The sequence below is a fragment of the Cavia porcellus genome, unplaced genomic scaffold (genome assembly GCF_034190915.1).
Source record: "Cavia porcellus strain 051 isolate PalLab524CR breed Dunkin Hartley unplaced genomic scaffold, mCavPor4.1 scaffold_20, whole genome shotgun sequence".
NCBI lineage: Eukaryota > Metazoa > Chordata > Mammalia > Rodentia > Caviidae > Cavia > Cavia porcellus.
In genome coordinates, this window is record NW_026947503.1 from 12,588,691 (window position 1) to 12,608,611 (window position 19,921).

Below are 19,921 nucleotides of genomic sequence, written 5' to 3' on the forward strand. Positions count from 1 at the left end.
GAACCTGTGTTGGAAAGCCAGAAATTTGCACTGAACCACTGAATATTATGAAGGTACTGGGGACTAATGTACAAAGGTGATATGTAGGGAGCCGAGTGACAGGCATTGCTGCCTAGATGTCTCTCTCTCTCTCTCCTATGGGCACTGCGTCTGCCTACATTAACCATAATCCTCTTCTGCTTACGTCACTTATCCGGATGTGATGGTAACCCTGTTGTATTCATCTGTTTAACCTCTTCCTGTCCCAGCTCCCGCCCTTAGCCTATAAAAGGTGTGATTATTTTCTCAATAAACCGGAGGCTTGATTGGGTTAACATCAACTTGCCTTCGTCTCTTTTTGTCTCCCCCATGTCTTTTATTTAATCCCTGTTTCTCCTCCAGGAGTTCCGAACTTGTTGATCTGCAGGCCGGATCAGTGATAGGGAAAAACAAGTTTCTTCTGTTTTATTTGTATATTCTTTTCAAGTTTCAAACCTACTGGTTGGTGTCATCATCAGCTAAGATAGGTGTTCTGCTCCCAGTTTGCTGGCCTACATGTTAATCATCCACAGACACATCTAGAATTTACTAATCTTCTAAGTAGTTCTTAAGTCAAGCTGATATAGTAAAATTAACAATCACTCCATATTATTCAATGTCTTGAAATATATAAAAATATATATCAATATCTATACATGGCTGCTCACATGACAAAATATTAATACTCAGTCTAAAGGTTTTACTTAAACTTTCAGTTGAAATATAATAAGAAATGTTCAACATTTGGAAAATTAGGGTATACTGCAAGAAATGTCCTAATTTCATGGAGAGACAAAATAAAAGGTAATGTGAATACATAAGTATTTTAATGCCACAAATCAATGTTACATCACAGGTACATATGAAAAGATATGGTAGCTTAGTAATAAAAGGGAGCCTAGGTCAAATATAAATCTGCTCAAATTCTTAAGTTGTATTTCAGATCAGAACATTCTACTAGGATATCTTCTATATAGTCAGTACTGTGCTACACACTAAAGATAAGGCAATGTGTCAAAGTATAAGCACATGTATACAGCCCAAACATACATGACATACATGGAATCAGTAGATTCTCAGCTAGACCACTGTGAACTTTATATTGACTACATTTTCAATTTTGTTTTGCCAATAGTGATCAGTATTATCATGATCACTAAATCACCTACACTTCTATATATTTTCACATTGAGAAACTATAATTTATTCAGTCGCAAGAATAACCCTTGTGAAGACCAGTGCTAACTCTATTTAATTATGTTATGATTTGTGTTTGAAATCTCCCCCATCCCACAAGCCTCATGCAATCCTTGAGGTGGCTGAATCCAGCATTTATGATTGGTTTATTATCTAGAGCTGTGATTGGTGGTGTGAGTGCTACACCCACCCACCCAGGGGTGGGGAGCTGGCATACAATGCAATGTGCCCTTTCATCCTGTAACTTGTGGATGCCAGGAATGGTTGCCCCTCAGCCATACCATCCTGCGTTGGAGCCAGTTGAGTGTGGACGGATTCCTCTAAAAACTGTAAGATAAATAAACCTTTCCTTCCTTCACTTTGGCCATCAGGTATTTTGAATCAGCAATGAGAGAAAAGTAACCAAGACAATTTATAAGTAAAGTTTAAGAAGCAACTTTGTCTTCTTCCATTTTCTGTTGTTTTCCTCTTTACTATTTCATTGATTTTTGCTCTTTATTATTTTCTTCCTTCTTTATTTGACTTTGACTCTCTTTTTTTCCAGTTTCTTGAGATAAGTATACTCTTTTGAGAATTTTTCATTTTTCCAGTGTAAGAATTCAATTAATAAGTTTTCTTTTTTGGCACTTCTTTAATAGCCTTTTAATTATGTAATATGTTATATTTTCATTTCATTTCATTCCACAATTTTCGTATCTTTGGAAACTTCCTATTAACTAGTGGATGGCATCGGTTAAATTCTGTCTCTTTGCAGATAGTTTGTTATTGGTTTCTAGTTCTAATCTTTGTCTTAAGAGATCATACTCCTCATGATTTCAGTTGTCTTAAATTTGCTAAATGTTGGTTTTGGTATGGGACAAGTTCCCATGGGGGACATTATATGACATTTTTAAAACAAGTATATTCTATAATTGTATGGTAGAATATTTTACGTGTGACAATTCAAAGCTATTCATTTATTGTTTTTTTTTCAGTTGTGTTATAATAATATTCTTTGAAACAGGGTCTCAAGGCTTACTATATAGCCCAGGTTGGCCTTGAAATCATAGGAATCCTCTTGCTTCAGCCTTCCAAAGTATCCTTAATATTGTGGCTAGTATTTTTACCAGTTGCTAAGAACCATTGTAACTCCTATTTTTAAAATTTTTCTTCTTTGTCTTTCAAGGTTTGGGTTGGTGTATTTGGAATCACTGTTGCCTCATGTGAACTTATTTAGAGATGATTTATCTTTCTACTATATCAATCCATTTAACCTTAAGTATCTTTACTCCCCCTAGTTTGCCATACTGAACTTCTGTAATGTAAATATGGCCTTTCTTAGATTTTTAAAAGTTAATATTTGCCTAGTAAATTTTCTCATTCTTTTATTTTTATGACTTGATTTGTGGAGGTTTATAATATTAATTGATCATTGGAGGAAATGAATTTCTTCACAGTATGTTCATGTTTTTGTTTGTCTTGCTTTCTTTATAAACTCTGACAATATGTTTTTCATTGTTATAATTCCATTTGCATTTAAGCTAATGATATTTTAGATCTAATTTTTAATAATTTTCTATTTATTTATTTGCCTTTTTGGATTCTTATCATTTAAGCATTTTTAGAATCCACTTGCTGAACATTTTAATATATTTCTTTTAACAGTTTTCATGTGGATTTCTCTGGGAGATAAAAACATAAAAGTGAGATTAGAGTCTACTGGAATTGACATTTCCCCCTTCAGACTCCCTGGTGGAAGATATCTATTTATGTCCTTTTAATTTCGGCTTTCTCAAATAATAATTTCTTAATGATACAATGGTTTACAATTCTATTTCAATTACCCAATGTGATTTATAAAATCTGTGTTTTTTCTGTACAGTTCTTCTTGATTCCTCATGCTTCAAGATGCTTTCTTTTATCATTCCCTTACTACTTGAGTAATTTCCTATGGCCAATTTTTAAATATAAGTCTGTCTGACAATCACATGGTCTTTTATTTTTCTTTTATATGATGTCTTTATTTCCCTTTTATTCATGAGAGGTAATTTCACCAGGTATATAATTTTCTCTCTTAATATTATTTTTATTCAGTACCTGAAAATACACCAGATCCACATAAATCTTATAGTTTCAGTGAGACATTGACAAGTTGCAGCTACTATCCATATAGAAATGCCAAGAAAAAAAAATCCAAGAAAATCTTTTAAAAAGTAAAAAAAGACATAAAAACAATGTAAGACCACAGTAATTAACACAACAGGATATTGGTGCAAGGAGAGACAAATATATTAATGGAAGAATCCAAATAAAGATGCACATTACTGAGTCACTAAAGGATATTATTTTTCCCTTTATACTAGAGAGTGTCAGTTCAACCATGTATCCATTATATTTATATATGAGGTGTGATTAAAAATACGGGGATTTTTTTTAAATTGTTATATGAACATTGTTCTTAGCTCCCCACACTCACAAAAATATACTGCCCCTCACTTTAACACAAATCCTAGTTTTGTGGCCATTTTCTGAAGAAAGGTATGGAATTTTTTTCATGATTATCTTTATTTGTTCCTTAATAGTTGCCTTGATGTCCTGAGTGCATAAAAATATTTACTTTTCGTGGTCATTATAACTAAGTAAGAGTCAAAATTCACAAGTTGCCATATCTGATGAATAAGGAGAATGAGGACACAAGTCTGCCCTTCTAGTCTGCCTCTACACAGATGCTAATCTGCAGCAGCACACATTCTATTTTTAATCTACTCTTCCAAAGACATTCTCAAAAGAGGACTTCCTAAACTGCTTCAACAAGTGACAAAATGATGAGACAAGCATGCTCAAAGTGAGGGAAAGCATTTTGAAAAGAATTAATGTCAATATATATTTTACTACAATACATTATAAAATGTAAACATTCACTGTTTACAGTGATCATCCTTTGTAGAACCCCTTATAAAACTACCATACCACATATGAGAATAATCAGCTGCAAAGAGTACAAACCTAAAAGTGTAATACAAAACAATAAAGCTTCGAGAAGCTATGTTCATTAAGAACAATAACTCATGACATTATGGTAAACAGATTTCTAAGCAGGATACAAAGCATTAACCACAAAGTACAATATTTATAAGTTGAAGTGTGTTTGAGCTAAGAATTTCTGTTTATGGAAAAACATTGCCAAAAGAATAAAAACACAAACACAATACTGTGGGAGAGGGTATTAGTCATGCATGTATTAACTCCAGATACATAAAGTCACAAATTGGCAAGAAGCTAACATGATTTTTATATAATAGCTACAGCCTTGAAAAAATGTATTTGTGAAAGAAATGTTCACAGTCTATAAGAACATGGAATGTACTTATTCCCCCTATTACTAAGAAAATACAAATTAAAGTTTCAATGAAAACCATTATCCATTAGAATTATCGTGCAAGCATTATTCCCCATAATTCAAGATTGAATATATACATTGTTTATGAACTAAAGATAGATACATATATTTTGCCATAGTCACAAGATGGAATATTATATGAAAATGTTGATGGAATGTTTGCATTATGTGAAAAAATTTCACAAAGTGCTAAGTTTTAAAAGTTAGAAGGAAATAATACATTTTGCATGTTCTACTTTATGATAAATTCAAGACCAGGCACAATTAATTACTCATGATTGACAAGACAATGTTTACCCAATAATAGAATGGCAATGACAGGGATAAGATCTGAAGAAACTTCTAGAGTGCTAATAAGATTTTATTATTAGATATGAGCAAAGGGTACCTAGGTTTATTATATCAAATTCACTGAGCTATGTATGTTGCAATCTACCAACACTATATTAATCCATCAATATATCAATATTTAGATAGAAAGCAACCAATTGCTAGATTCTTTACAATTATTTCAATTATATAATTATCCAGGTTCCCAGCTTTCCAGAAGCTTCTGGATTAGTTATGAAGACAGACATGATACAAAAAGAAACATCAGTTTCTGGCTAATGTGTCCAATGCCTGGTAGTAAGAGAAAAAACTTAAGGGGAAAAACATGATTAATTTTGAAACAATAATTTTAATAGCTAGAAATTTCTTCCTCTCACAGAAATGACTGAAGGAATGTTTTCACACTTTTCCTAGAAGCTTGAATTCAGAAAATATTCCCCATTTTCTAAAAAGAAAGCATAGAGTTTACTGTTGCTGGGAATCTGTGAGTTTTGTTTCTCATGCTATAGAAATAAACCCTTGCTCTCCTGAGTTATTTCCCCTCCCAGTTTAGTTCAGTTTTACTTTGTGTAAGCCAAAAGATATACTTCTCTTGCCACACATTCATCATTCCCAGTGCCAACGTGTTTATTCAACTTCTAAATATCTTCACTGACATTCACTTTTTGGATCACTGGATCAGTTTCTAACTGCCTTCCCTTCTAGCTCTACAGTCAACAACCAGAAATAAATTTTTGCATTTTCATGTTATTTTGTCCTTGCTGAAACCCCTGCAATTGCTTTCATAGTATCAAACATAACAAAGTAGTATAAAACCATTCAAGAGAATGAAAGTATTACAGAGCATTCAACATCAAATAACAGAAAATAAAGGTTACTATATTATCTCATTTTCCATAAAACTTTGATTATACTATCACAAATATTAAAATCCAGTAAGATACAACATGATACAATCAATGGAAACAGAAGAACAAAAGTATGATGGGACTTCAAAGCAAGATGATATTAAATCAGCAATGGCTGCCATAACGTCTTGTTTTCAGAAAATAGCTGTTCATATCATCACACATAATAAAATCAAACAAAACAGAATAAAACAATTTCAACTAATGAACAAAAACATTATAAGGCTTCAAAGCAGTGTAAAGGGGAATCGTGATTATCACAAAATCTTATGTACTCTTAACATTTCTTACACTAGGGAGACAATATGGTATTTACACATGTGAGTTTGATTTGTTTTGCTTATGAGTATGGTTTCAACTTGCATGCATTTATTCATAATTACCTCAATGTGATCATTATTTATAGATGAGTAGTACTCCATTGTATAAAAATAACAAACCTTTTTATCCATTCCTCAGTTGATGGACACTTGTTTCCAAGATATGGCTATTACCAATTGTGCTGCTATAAACATGGGTGCACATATATCACTTTGGTATGATGTTTTCAGTTCTTCTGGGAATATGCCTAGAAGTGGAATAACTGGAACAAATGGGACTTCCAATCCCAGCTTTTTGAAGAATCTCCAGACTGACCTCCACAGTGGTTGCACTCCCACCAACAGTGCAGGAGAGTTCCTTTCTCCTCACAGCCTCTCCAGCATTTGTTGTTGGTAGTTTTCTTGATCCTGGCCATTCTTTCAGGAGTGAGATGGAAGCTCAGTGTTGTTTTAATATGCATTTCTCTAATAACTAATGATGATGAACATTTGTTCATATCTTTATTTGCCATTTGTATTTCTTCATTTGAGAACTGTGTATTCACCTCAGATGCCCAGTTTTGAATTGGGTCTTTGAATTTTGGGGGTCTAATTTTTTTTAATTCTTTATATGTTTTAGACAGAAGTCTTTTGTCTGAGGAACAGTTCACTAAGATTTTTTTTCCCAGTTTGTAGGTTTTCTTTTCACTATGCTGGAGATTTCTTTCGACATGCAGAAACTCTTTAATAAGACATTATCCCAGTTATTCATTCTGGGAAGTATTTCCCGTGTTGTTTGATTCCTGTTCATGAATTCTCTACCTACCCCTATGTCTTCAAGATTTTTACTTAATTTGTCTTCCAACAGATTTAATGTTTCTGTTTTAATATTTAGATTTTTCATCCATTTAGATTTTAATTTAGTACATGATAAGCAAGGGTCTACTTTTAGTTTTTGGTGTATGGAAAGCCGGCTTTTCCAGCACCATTTATTAATGAGACTATCGTTCTTCCAGTGAACAAGTTTGGCCCCTTTATCAAAGATAAGATGGTTGAGTGTGTTTGTATTTGTGTTTGTATCTTCTAATCTATTCCATTGACTTCAGATCTGTTTTTAGTCCAGTACCATGTTGATTTTATTATAGTAGCTTTGTAGTATAATTTCAAGTCAGGATTGTGTTGCCTCCTGCTTACTTTTGGTGCTTAGAATTGCCTTTTCTGTTCTAGGTCTCTTCTGGTTCCAGATGAATTTTTAGGAGTAATTCCTCTAGATCTAAGAAGTACGTTATTGGAATTTTAATTGGGATTGCATTGAATCTGTATAACAGTTTTGGAAGAATGACCATTTTCATAATATTTATTCTTCCTATCCATGAACAAGGTATGTCTTTCGATGTTCTGAGATCCTCTTTGATTTCTTATTCATGGTATTATAATTTTCCCAGTATAGAACTTCTACTTCTTTTGTGAGATTAATTCCTAAGTATTTCATTTATTTTTATGCTAGTTTGAAGGGTGTGGCTTCTTTTATTTCTCTCTCAGTGATTTTGTTGTTAGTTTATAGGAATGCTATTGATTTTTGAGTATTTACTATGTATCTAGCTACATTGCTGAATTTGTTTATTGTATCTAGGAGTCTTTCAGTGGAGTTTTGGGTGTCTTCTATGTAGCGTATAATGTCATCTGTGTTTCCAGCAGTGTTCCAAAGCTTCCTCTGGGCCTGTTGGAAATCTCCTCCTATGCCCTCGGCTCCTGAGACCGAATGCAAGTTGCTCAGCATGTCAAGCCTAGTCAGGCCCACAGAACCTCCTGTGCCACCTCTGGTATTCCAGGAAGCTGGGCAGGCTCCTAACCACTGAGGGTGATGGTCCAAACCTCTCCCTGGCCTAGCACTGATGCACTGGAACTCAGCTCATTTGCCCTTAGCTCCCTGAATTGAAAGAAAGTCACTAGGCATTGGCCGGTGAAACCTACAGAGCCCAGTCCAGTGTCTCTGGAAGCTGGGTGGTCACTAACCCACTGGAAGCAACGGTCTTAAACTCTCTTCTGGCCACACCAGTGCACTGGAACTCACCTTGCGTGGCCTCAGCTCCCCAGGTTGCTTAATATATAATTTCTTCCAAAACAAGTATTTATGCTAATTCAAATTCCCTATTATGTTCTTTAAATATTTTTCTCTTATTTAAACTGGTTCAAGAAAAAAGTTTTTTCTACTTATTTATAACTATACAATCTGATAGCTATATATAGACACAATTTCTATGAAGAAAGTTTTTTAAATAAATATTTTGGTCAAAAAGTAAATTTTGTCACAAATTCACTAAAACTTTGACTCTTCATAAAGCAAATTAAAGAATATGACATTAAGGCACATAGATTTCAATTTAATTTACAATAAAATTATTTGAATGTATTTCTTCATTAAAATAGTTCCACAATGGAAACATGAAAAGTTGTTTTCCTTTGTGCAAACGCCACGATTTAAAGCTCTTGCAATCACCTATATTTCAACAACAGAAGTGTTCAACAGTAAAAGATTAAGCACTTGTTGGTGAAGATGAATGTTCAATACTGAGAGCATGTGTATTCTCTATACAATTTAATCTCATTCAATGTTAACAAAAAGGCAGGCACATTCTGTGACTTATTGTCTGGTCTCAGCGAGCATGCGTGGTGCATTAAATCCTAACTCAGCCTAACTCCTGTCTCTTCTAGCCTGCACTTCACGTCTCTGACTGTTTCCTCTCCCACATGCTGAGTCAGTTTGTTGTCCAAGGTCATCATCCTGAAGATCAGTATTTGTCCTGTCTGTTGTCTCCTCATCCCTGCATCTCCCTCAGAGACTCACAGCTCTCCTCCTCTTAATCACTTTGTCCAACCTTTCCAAAAGTCATTTCTTAAAATCTCTCCTTATGACATAAATTGCTTCCTTTCATAAAGTTTGCAGTCTGTTATCACAGACATTTTCTGAAAGCTTCCCTGGAAATTTTATGTAGTGTATAGGTAGCCTTCAGAATTAGGAATTATTTCTTTCAAAATACTTTTACTAAAAATCTCAAAATTTACAATTCTTGAGAATAAATAATCTGTATTCAGGAAGCATTTAAAATGTTGCTGAATAAGACATGTTAATGGTAAATATTTTATTTTCTAAATTGTTGGAGTAAATTTGGAGAAATTCTCTTTGAATTTTTTCCTAAAACTACTGTAGAATTACAAAATTAAGTCATGTTGGAAGGTTTTTAAAATTGCATTTTCATTTTAATCAGATAGAAAGCTTTTAGACAGCTACATCTGAGCAGCTATGTTTCTTACTGTAATGCGAATATTTGCCCATTTTATAAAATTTGTTCACTGACATTTTATAAATAACTACCTGAAGATAAAAATAAGAATCGAATCTACCCAAAATAAATTTGTAGAGCCAGGGATTTAGCTCAGCAGCATAAGCGCCTGCTTGGCAAGTGCAAGGTCATGAGTTCAATCCCGGTATCACAAAAAAAAAAAAAAAAAAAAAAAAAAATTGTATAAAACAAATTTTGACGGCCTTTTCCCAAAGTTGTGTCCATAGGTATTATTTTTTATTTGATTTTTGTGTTTTCTTAAGGCATTATTATATATAATACTCTTCCAAATCTTTCTAGGGTTAAAATTTGACTGAATAATTATTACACAAATTAGATCATGCAACATTAAAAGCAAACAGTAAACTATACTAATGTAGCTTTAAGATGTTTTATAATTTCAGTTTATTAGTGCATGCATGTAGTGGATAATCCTTGTGTGGAGCGAGTGCACACACCTCATACTTCATCCCCTTTTCCATCCCTCTTTCCCTCCTCCACACATCCATCAATCCTTTTCTGGGTATTTTTGGTTTTTCTTTGTTATATGTTTGCAAAGTTTTTACAGTTATCTTCCTTTGTCTTTACTTGTATTGTCATTCAGTTCAGAGTCTAAAAGCACTTCATCAGCATGTGTGAAACCAATACAAAATAAAAATCACAAAAACAAATGCATGTAAAATAATGTAGTCTGAGGACCATTTCATCAAACAAGCATACACACACAGTAATTTCCACTCTTACTTGCTTGTTGGTACAGTAGAATAAAGATGATAAGGATAATTTCTTAGTTTTTGAACCTTAAATGTATTAATTCAAAAAAGGTGCCTTGAATTTTTACTATGTCCAGTCATATCAGTCTGAGGGCTGAAAATGTACTGAGAGTATTGGAATTTAAATGTGTATATTAATGAAGCTTGGAGTTTGTTTGTTTGTTTTGGTACTGGGAATTAAATTTATGACTTTGCACTGGCCACTGAGCCAAATTCCTGGCTGAAGCTTATATTTTGATTACTCGTCAGATCTGACTTGCTGATATTCAGAAAGAATTTTAAAAGTTTTCCAAAGATTACTATAAAGCAAGTTATCTAGAAGTTAATATTTTAAGTGAATCAAAATTCTGTTATGAATTAATCAAAGCAAATTATTTCAAATGCATTAGAAATCTCAAGTGAATCAAATCGTGTTTACAAAATGCAAACCTTGACTAATCCTGTTTTTGGGGTTTACTTAATATTCCAGAGTAGTGTCTCACATGTAATTATTTGCACATTTATGTGTTTTTATGCTATGAAAAATGAAAGAATTTCGGAAAGTGAACTGAACTTTCTGAAAGTTCTCACAGGATTTTATTTAAACAGGAAACCCAGCTGCCTCCACTCACCCACCCATGTCAACATGTTCAAAATGTGGTACTGCAAAAGCTGAGTTCAGTCACTCAATATTCCAAACTGCCGGTCATGTGCAGTCTTTGAATTATGATCCTCTAATAATATAATTGCAGAAGTTATTGAGTGAATGTAATTTTTGACCAATATGGAATTTCCCAAGCTTCATAATTATGTTTATTGATAAAATATGTGATTAATGTGTTTTGAAAGAGCAAGGCTGTGTACCTCAGAATAGGGTAGGGCAATTTTCAGAAAAAGTATTGCACCTCTTTAACTTGAATGAAAATATATAAAAGTAACTAGTAAAATGAGTTTTACATATAAAAATAAATGTTCATTTACAAGTTTATATTGTATTATAATAGTATTGAACCACTTATTTTCTCTTACTAGGGAATATTCTAATATTCATTAAAACTAAAACAGGAAGATATATCAAAGGGAATATTTGAGTTATTTATAATTGAATATTCTTATATTATGTAACAGAAATAGAAATGATATATGTATCAATGGCATAGCTAAAGTTTATTCAGCTCTGGGTACTCTTTCAATTTGCAGCCTTCCAACATATCTGAATATGTTCAATTATTTAAACACTGCCTCGCTAAAGAATGTGTCCCCTGAGGCAGATTCCCCAGCTGTACATCACACCCTCAATCCTCGCTATGCCACTGATTACATAAATTCCTGCAAATTTTCCCAACATCCACTAATATGGATATATTTACACAAAATGATGACTTTTTTGTCATCCATTTTCCTTAGAATTATAGCATCATTACATTTTTATATGTTATTTTCAGATTAAAATATTATCAATCACAATTTTCTCTAACACTTTTCAATTTTAACCTAACAGAAATACATAATCAGTTTCCAGATAGGTCATTTCAAAAGCACAATGTGATAATTGTGCAGTGAACAAGCTACTTAGAAGACTGGAATAAACTATAGATTTTGCTGGAAATGTTTCATTTATAAGATTTTGTAAATTTGAAGAAAACACTTGAAGTCAATACAATGTAAATGTCAGATTTTTTTAAATTAGTTGTTATAAACTCTAATGAAACTTTCTCCTACTATTAATTCCTGCCCAAACTTTCCTTGTCTTACTCAAAATGAATTAACAATTTATTTAAAAATGGAAATCTCTACTTTTCCAGTCATCTATTTAAGCGTTGATATTTCTATTTTTGATACAGGAAATGATAACACTGAAATTACTTTAACTATAAAGTAAAATTCTTAACATAGTTGCTAAGATATGGAGTCAGTTTTCATTTGTTTTATTTTTGACATGATTATTTACTAAGTAATGAAAACGAAAGGATTTGGATTTTAAAATGTCAAAACAACAGGGATTAAATGAACAGTATTTATATTTCTCAAAAGATCTAGACTTCCAGACTCTGAAATAGAAAATATACGTTCAAGGAAATCTACAGAGTCAAAGATAGGACTACACTCCTGCTTATGAAAAAGTTGCTTTTATTATTTAGCCTCCTATTCTATGAGTATTTTCTTCAACTCTTTTCCTTTTAATTCCACTAATTACATTATTTTATATTGCCCCCCAAATCCCAACTTTTACTTTTTGATCTTAAATATCCCTTGATTTCTCAGGTTTATATACTTCATTTGACTGATAAAAAACTAAATTGCACATATTCACAGAATTGTCTCATTGTTTTCATCATGGCTTCTCTTCACACCTATTTGAACTTCCAAATCGTGACATTTTCTTAAATGATAGAAGGCACATAAACTGCTGGCCCTGGTTATTTCATCAGGCATTATATTTTACATACTTGTCAGTATCAAGATAGCACAAATACATAAGGATGACATCAAAATTGAATAGCAGCACCCTGGGAACAATGATTTACCTGTGCAAAAGTCTTATCTTTGAAGGTCATTCAAATTTACTTGGATTCAATTACAACAAAGAGATAAATATAATGCCTTATACTGATCTATGGTTGCTATGAGAATACTTTCTAAGTGTTCATACAGTATTTTACCTTAGGACTCACAGTGCCATTCAACATGGTAGGACCTGCCACATGTTTGACCACTTGAAATGAAGGTAGTTACAATTTGAGATTTTTTTGTCAATATGAAATAGACTTGTTATGGAAAATAAAATTGTAATTTACTTCACTAAGAATTTACATTTTGGGGAGGAGGAGGTACTGGCAGTTGAACTCAGAACTCCATGCTTGCCAAGCAGGTGCTTTGCAGCTGAACTATATCCTCAGCATATTTACTGCATTTTGAAATGTTAATATTTTGACATATCAGGTTAAATAAGAGTGACATTAATTTCATTTTTTTAAAATTTATTTTTAATTTGTAGGGAAGCTGCTTTAAATTGCAAATGATGATGGAAGTATATTTCTACTAGACAATGCAACTGTAGAGGATAAAAATTTCTTTTTCATGAATAATTTTAGAGACATAAACAATATGTTGCAATTTTTAAAGCATGCTCATTGTGTTCTGGCCGCATTTCTACACTGTCTTATGCAAGTTTCTGGTATGTGGTTCTAATTAAGATGATCACTTGAGACATTATTTGCAAAGCTATGCTTTAAAAATACATTCAACTGATAATGAAAATATACACTAAAGGAGCTTTATCTGCCATTTAAGTGCCATGAGAAGAACACTTTTATTTTCTGCCATGTGATCACATTAAGCAGAATAGGTGACATTGTATTACCCACATCAAAGCAAAACAGACATTCCTTGAAAAGCTGGATATGTCTGCTCAGTATTCTTATCTAAGCACTGATCGACAATTCCCAATAAAACGTGTCTAAAGCCATTTGTTCAACTGTTTGAAAAAATGATTGAACTTAAAAATATATATCATTGTTAAAATATTGGCTGCATTATACATAAAAGAAAAAAATAATATTATCAACTCATATTTCCTGAGCATTACTATTAAATATAATTTTATTTTGTTTTTGGCAAATGAGTAAACACTTAGAAAAATTGTAGACTTACAATTTGTTAAATATAAAAAATTCTGTCATAAACTTATCCCTGCCTAAAGATTGTTCTCCAATACAGTTCTTAGGACCAGTCAAAATCTGATATAAACAAAGGGAAGAAAAGTGAGTAAGTTTCTTGACAAGACAACAGTCTTGGCATGGGAATGAATAACTAAATGTAGCTACTGTACCTACTGAGATTTAAACTGGCAAAGTAGCAAAGGGACTGAATATGTTTTTGCAAAACAAACATTTAAGTGCCTCACCATGCTAGTATTTCTTCCCATATTAATAAGAAACACTACACACTACCTCTTGCTATTGGTTTCCATATTTCTCCACTTTGACCCAACTTGGAGCTCCTATAATTCTCTATTTGTGCCTTTGCAATCTCTCATTTACTTCATTCTCCCCACTATTCTGCATTTCATTAACAAATTCGCCCCAGGTTGCACAACATTGTGTCCACCTCACCTGCTTTGAAAACCCTAGTTACCGGAACCACAGTGTCTGATCAAGCTTGAAGAAAGTATGTCCTTTCGTCTCACTTCAAATTCTTGATGTTGAATCTCAAAGGACTCAACTACTAGCTAACTCTATCCTATTTCTCACATGAATTCACTACCCAGTTTACTAAGCTCCATCCATTTTTAGCTTCAAAATTATATCTTCCTTGTGTCATCCCTGTTGATAAAAAAAATCTTTTATTCTGTTTCACTTGGTAAAGAGAAATAAAATGAAGACAGGTGGCTACACCATGTGTCAGTCTCATGGACACCCAGAAACCTGTTTATATAGAAGAACTGTCCATGCGCTGACATCCGGTCTGCGTCCTGCATCTTACTGCCCGCTAAGCTACTCAACGGAATCATGACCATCAATGTAGTACTTCTGCTTCTTTAGATAATTGCTCTTCCTTAACATCACGGCCACTCTGTATGCACTTTCATCCCATTCATTCGAGTATTTCTTTTGTGGCTAATAATTCAATAAAAATTAGTTCTAAAATTTTCTCTGATCAGTCAAAAATATCTTCCCTGAATACAAAACTCATAAAATAGAGTAAGTATGCATTGAATACGAGAACTACCAACTTAAATGTGAAATTTATTCCTTGTTTGCAGTATTAATTTTTTCTCTCATGACAAAGGAAATAATGAATCACCAGAAAAAAGTGTGGTTTATTTAGCTTTATGGAATATTGGAGTCAAATTTTAGATTGTTGTCTTACTAACTTCCCTCCACATCCTATTATTCCAAGGACTGTTTCAGTTGATTCTCCTTGACTTCCATCAGGGTCATATTCCTAAAATACCAGTGCAGCATGGAAGAAATGGACCTCAAGACAGAAGACAGTGTTTGGAATTCTGGTTACAGAACTAACTGTATCTGCGACTTTAAGTAAATTGTTTAACATTTCTGAAGGCCAAGTTTCTTCAAGTGTAAAATGGAGCTAATGTGTAAATGAAGGTAATTTGATTAGTGCCCGCCTAAACTATGGATATGTATGTTGATCAGTTTACAATCTTGCACATAAGAAATGCTGCTTTTTGTGTTAGCAGAGTGATGGTGGTGGTGGTAAAAATGTTGAAAAAATATTCATTCTCTGTTCAGGAACTTATAGTTGCCTCATTGTACAATCAAAAATAAAAAAAAAATACTCTGTGTGAGTTTTAAGATGTTCCAAAATTTTTCATGTTTTTATTTACTGAGCACAATACCTGCTACTCACAAAAGTGCATTTTTATGCTCCAATCACATAGATTACTCATCATTATTAATCCATGCTCTATGCTAGTTCATGTCTCAAAATCTTTCATGTCAACTGCTTCTACAAAGTAAATATTCTTTTGTTGCTTTCTGATATTACTTAAGGTTCACTAATTTCCTAATACTTAGCTCAGAAAAAGGAGCTCTTTCAAAGCCACTTAAATCTTTCAGCATTAATATCCCTACTAGAGGGGGACTTTGTAAAGCTTTGGCTAAATTCAATTAACCCTATAAAATTGTATTTTTAAAAAACATGTGATACTTCTTCAAGTAGATGTGGCCTGAAATCATTTTTCACAGACTTGGCAATCACAGTCATTATCTTTGTGGCTCTAATACTCAGATGAAACATAAATTAGAGGACTCATTGATAGTGAGATACAAGAAACTATGTCCCAGGGATTAAGCAATTATTGAATCCAATGAAAATATATGGATATTGCCAAAAAGAGAAAATTAAATATTGTTTTACAGAACTACTTTTAAAGCTTTTGGACACCAAAGCAATTCACATAAATTAGTTTTCTATATTTTTCCAGAGATTTTAAATACATTGTTTTGCAAAATCACAAAACATACAAATATAATCTCACTAGCTTATAAAGATTCTAATGTAATACTTTCATAAAAATAGGAAAAAATTACAATTTAAACATATTTGATGTTGTATAGGTAAGTTTGTGGATGAGAAAACAGTTTATTAACAACAAAACAAGAAAACACTGAAAGTTGTAATACTCCCATTAAAAAGTTTAGCAAATATATATTCATATGAGTTTAGAAAACAGGAAAAAAACTGGTGTTGATAAAATAAGATTATGAAGAAAGATCATTATGTAGTTTGATGTCAAATGTTAAATATTGCTAATTGTTTTCAGAATATTTTTCCTTAACTATGTATTTACCTATAGACTTACATGCTCACTAGTCAGTTGAACACTGATTTTTGCAAAAAGCATAAACTAGTGCTTCTCAAATGTTTCCCAAGATTTTTTTCTTTAGTTCCACAGTTTATTTCTATGTAATTAAATGTCAATTTTCTTTTACCAAGTAGATTTTATCATTTTATCCTCTGTTTCTATCTCCTCCACAATATGCAGATAAAACTAAAAATTCATTACTAGTACTATGTTTAAAGTTAATAACAACAGTATTTCAATATGAAAATTCTCAAAATGAAAAGTACAGTCTGTATGATAATTTTAGATTCCTGTTCTAAAAATATACATTACTTTAAAAACAGACTAATTCATATCCATATGGAATTAGAGTTATTGTTCAATATCAAACTGTTCTATTAGTGTCTAATCTTAGAGTTGCAGCTCTTCCCTGAATTTTGTTTAGTACAGTAATTTTTTAAAGGCAGAAAATATATGACAAGATGTCAGAGTAAATAACACTCAGAGTGAAAAAAAGTAGAAGAGTAAAGGATGAAATCAGTCCATTTTAAAAGAAACTTTCAGTCCTGTTTCCCAGACTAATAGCAGATTTGCTCTACATCTTGCAAGCAACTGTCTTTTTTTTTTTTAAACTCTGAGATCAACACATGTTCTCTTCCAACAGGAAAGTATAAAATGAAGCAGAAAACCACAAGGTTATGAAACTCTTACCCTCTGGACTTGTGGAGTTGCTCTAGCTTCTCAATGGTACGCACGTGTAAACAACCGTTTCCTGCACTCTCTTCTGTCTTGTGCAGCTCCAGGGTCCTGGCCAGCAGGATTATTCCAGCATTGAGGACACACTACACCAACTCAAAAAGCATTCCCATTGGTTATGAAGCTTTAGCAAAGCCAATATCACAACACCCTCTTTGGATTATAAATGAGCTAACCAAAATAAAACCATTTAGTGTTCCCTAAGCATTAAGTAGTATGTTATCTAAAGCTTTCCAGACAAGCCATTCAATTCAGTATGCTCTGAGTATAAAAGGAAGAAAATAGTCACCCTTTCACTCACCCATATGCTTAGCATATTAAAATCAGAATTCATAATAGAAAAAACTAATAAATGGAAAATAAAAATTATTGTAGTACTGCTCAGTAAAATATGTACAGGGAAATTATACTGCAATTCACAGGAACAATAGAAAATGTAATTTGTTCAATCTGATTTGTATTAGATCACCAAAAAATAAATCACATTTTATAAACTATCCAAGTGCACAAATCATATTACAAAACTGGGTGTCAGCCCTTTGATCTGAGGCCTGTTGGCAGCAATTGTGAGCTTCAGTCTCCATGGCCCTCTGACATGGTTTTCCAATGACAGGACTAAGCTGTGGGAAATACTCTGATGAAAGTTAATCCTAATCTTAAATAACAATGCATGATGCCTCCAGTTTCTCACTATAGAGGCCATTTTGCTATGCTGAAACCTTACTTCTATTTGCCCTTCAAACTAAAAAACTTATTAAACTTATTAACCTGAATGCACATCTAATTCTCTGCCTCTAGTTCACATCCTCCCATTTTTTACAATTTCACACCAAAATATTTGTATCCCCCAAACATTTTCCCAGTAAGTAAAGATTAATATTCAAACATTTTACAAATAATAGTGCAAATTAATGTAAAAATGCATGAATGGATAAGTGGATAGATGAATGGATATTTTATAAAACTATTAAAGAAAACAGAACTATTGAGAATGCCTTGGAATTACACTAGTTGTAAAGGAAATGAATTAAAAAGACATACCTTAATGCATTGGGTGTCTGGGTTTTCAAAATTTCTCTTAACAACTATTTTCTTTTCTCACTATTTTTATAAATTGAAGGAATTAGTTTGTGGTACTGACATCATTCATAGATGCTTATCATTGATAAATTTTTTAAATGCTAGCAAAATAATTCAAATAGAATTTTTAGTGGAGCTTCTGATTTGAATTCAGGTGTACTTCATTTTGCTGCTACAATTTTAATGGTTTTAGTAATATTTTAGGATTATCTTAAAACAACTTTCTCAACTGTGTTGATAAGTGAATCTTTCTTTTAAGGAAGCCAATTTTGGTTATGACTGCAGTACATTAGGTAACTTCATATTTGGATTAGAAACATGCTTTCATGAAATCACAGAGTACAGTTGTGTGTTATAAAGGTTCCCTTCACTAATCAAAATAAACCTGCTAGGAAACCATCTTTTTATTAAACTATTTTTTCCTACCTATTTTTTAAATAGGTATTAGTTTAGGTATTATTAAATAGTATTAAATAATAGGTACTATTTATTAAACTATCTTGCCCTACCTGTTTTCATCAGTCAGCTAAATCAAGTCAAAATATGTAACTTTTATTGCAGCATTGCTGGAGATGATATTTTCTTCCTGCCATTATTTTAAATAGAAATCATTATCTCTCAATGTCCAATGTGCTTCATAAACACATTACGTATTCTCTGTGAAAATATATAAGCTGTAACAAAAAGTCAACTATATTGTTATATAGTCAGTTGGAGGAAAAGAAAAGTAAACCTAACTCACAATTCTAAAATAATTAAATAAGGAAAGATCTTGATGCCAAGCAGACCTAAAATTGAGCCTCAGCTGAGTGTTCAAACACAAATAACTCTGACTTTTTGTTCCTACATTTATAGAGTGGTTGTTACAGCAGCTTTACAAAGAGATTGCAAGAGTTAAGAGATAATGAATATAAATGCTTTCAATGGTACCCAACACCTGAATGAATCATGTGCAATATTACTTTAAAGTAATTATGTCAGCCTAACTACAATATCCACAAAATAATTTTAAAGGAAAGTTTTATGACCCAACATTAAATAAATGTGGATATGACTTTTATGAAAGATAACACTGATTTTTGCCGACTCTGAATGATAACTTCATGATTGTGGTCATGTTCTGGCACCGACACTTAGGAGCTGACAAAGACACTAGGATACATTGCTTATGTTTAAAGTGCAGTCTTTGTGAAATTGTAAACATTTTAGACAATTTGGGGGATATATATAATTAGGAGAAAGTGACACAGAGACATAGTTACTTTTAATCAACATAACATTTTACATAATTGGGGTTAAAAATTCAGACATTGAATTTTACTCAAACTCAACACAGAAGTGAATGATTAACTGTTCTTTCTTTAGCAATATTGTTAGAATGTATTCCAGTTTTTGGAAAGATTCCTCAAACTTAGCAATGTGGACATTTGGACTTTGTTATGTGAAGTCATTCTGTACATGGGAAAGTATTTATCAGGATCTCTGAAGCTTATCTGCTTACTAGTAGCTCATCCAGTTGTGACAAGCACAAAAGTTTCCAGACACTGC

General features: G+C 32.5%; 1 protein-coding gene across 1 annotated transcript in view; it reads right to left on the reverse strand.

The window, feature by feature from the left end:
- The window catches only part of Ccdc102b (coiled-coil domain containing 102B), a 125,958-nt gene extending 108,362 nt beyond the window's left edge, over positions 1-17,596 (reverse strand). The window contains exon 1 of the mRNA XM_063231492.1: positions 17,249-17,596. The gene's annotated coding sequence lies outside the window, so the exon portion shown is untranslated. The remainder of the gene's footprint in view (positions 1-17,248) is intronic.
- Between the last annotated feature and the right edge of the window lie 2,325 nt (positions 17,597-19,921).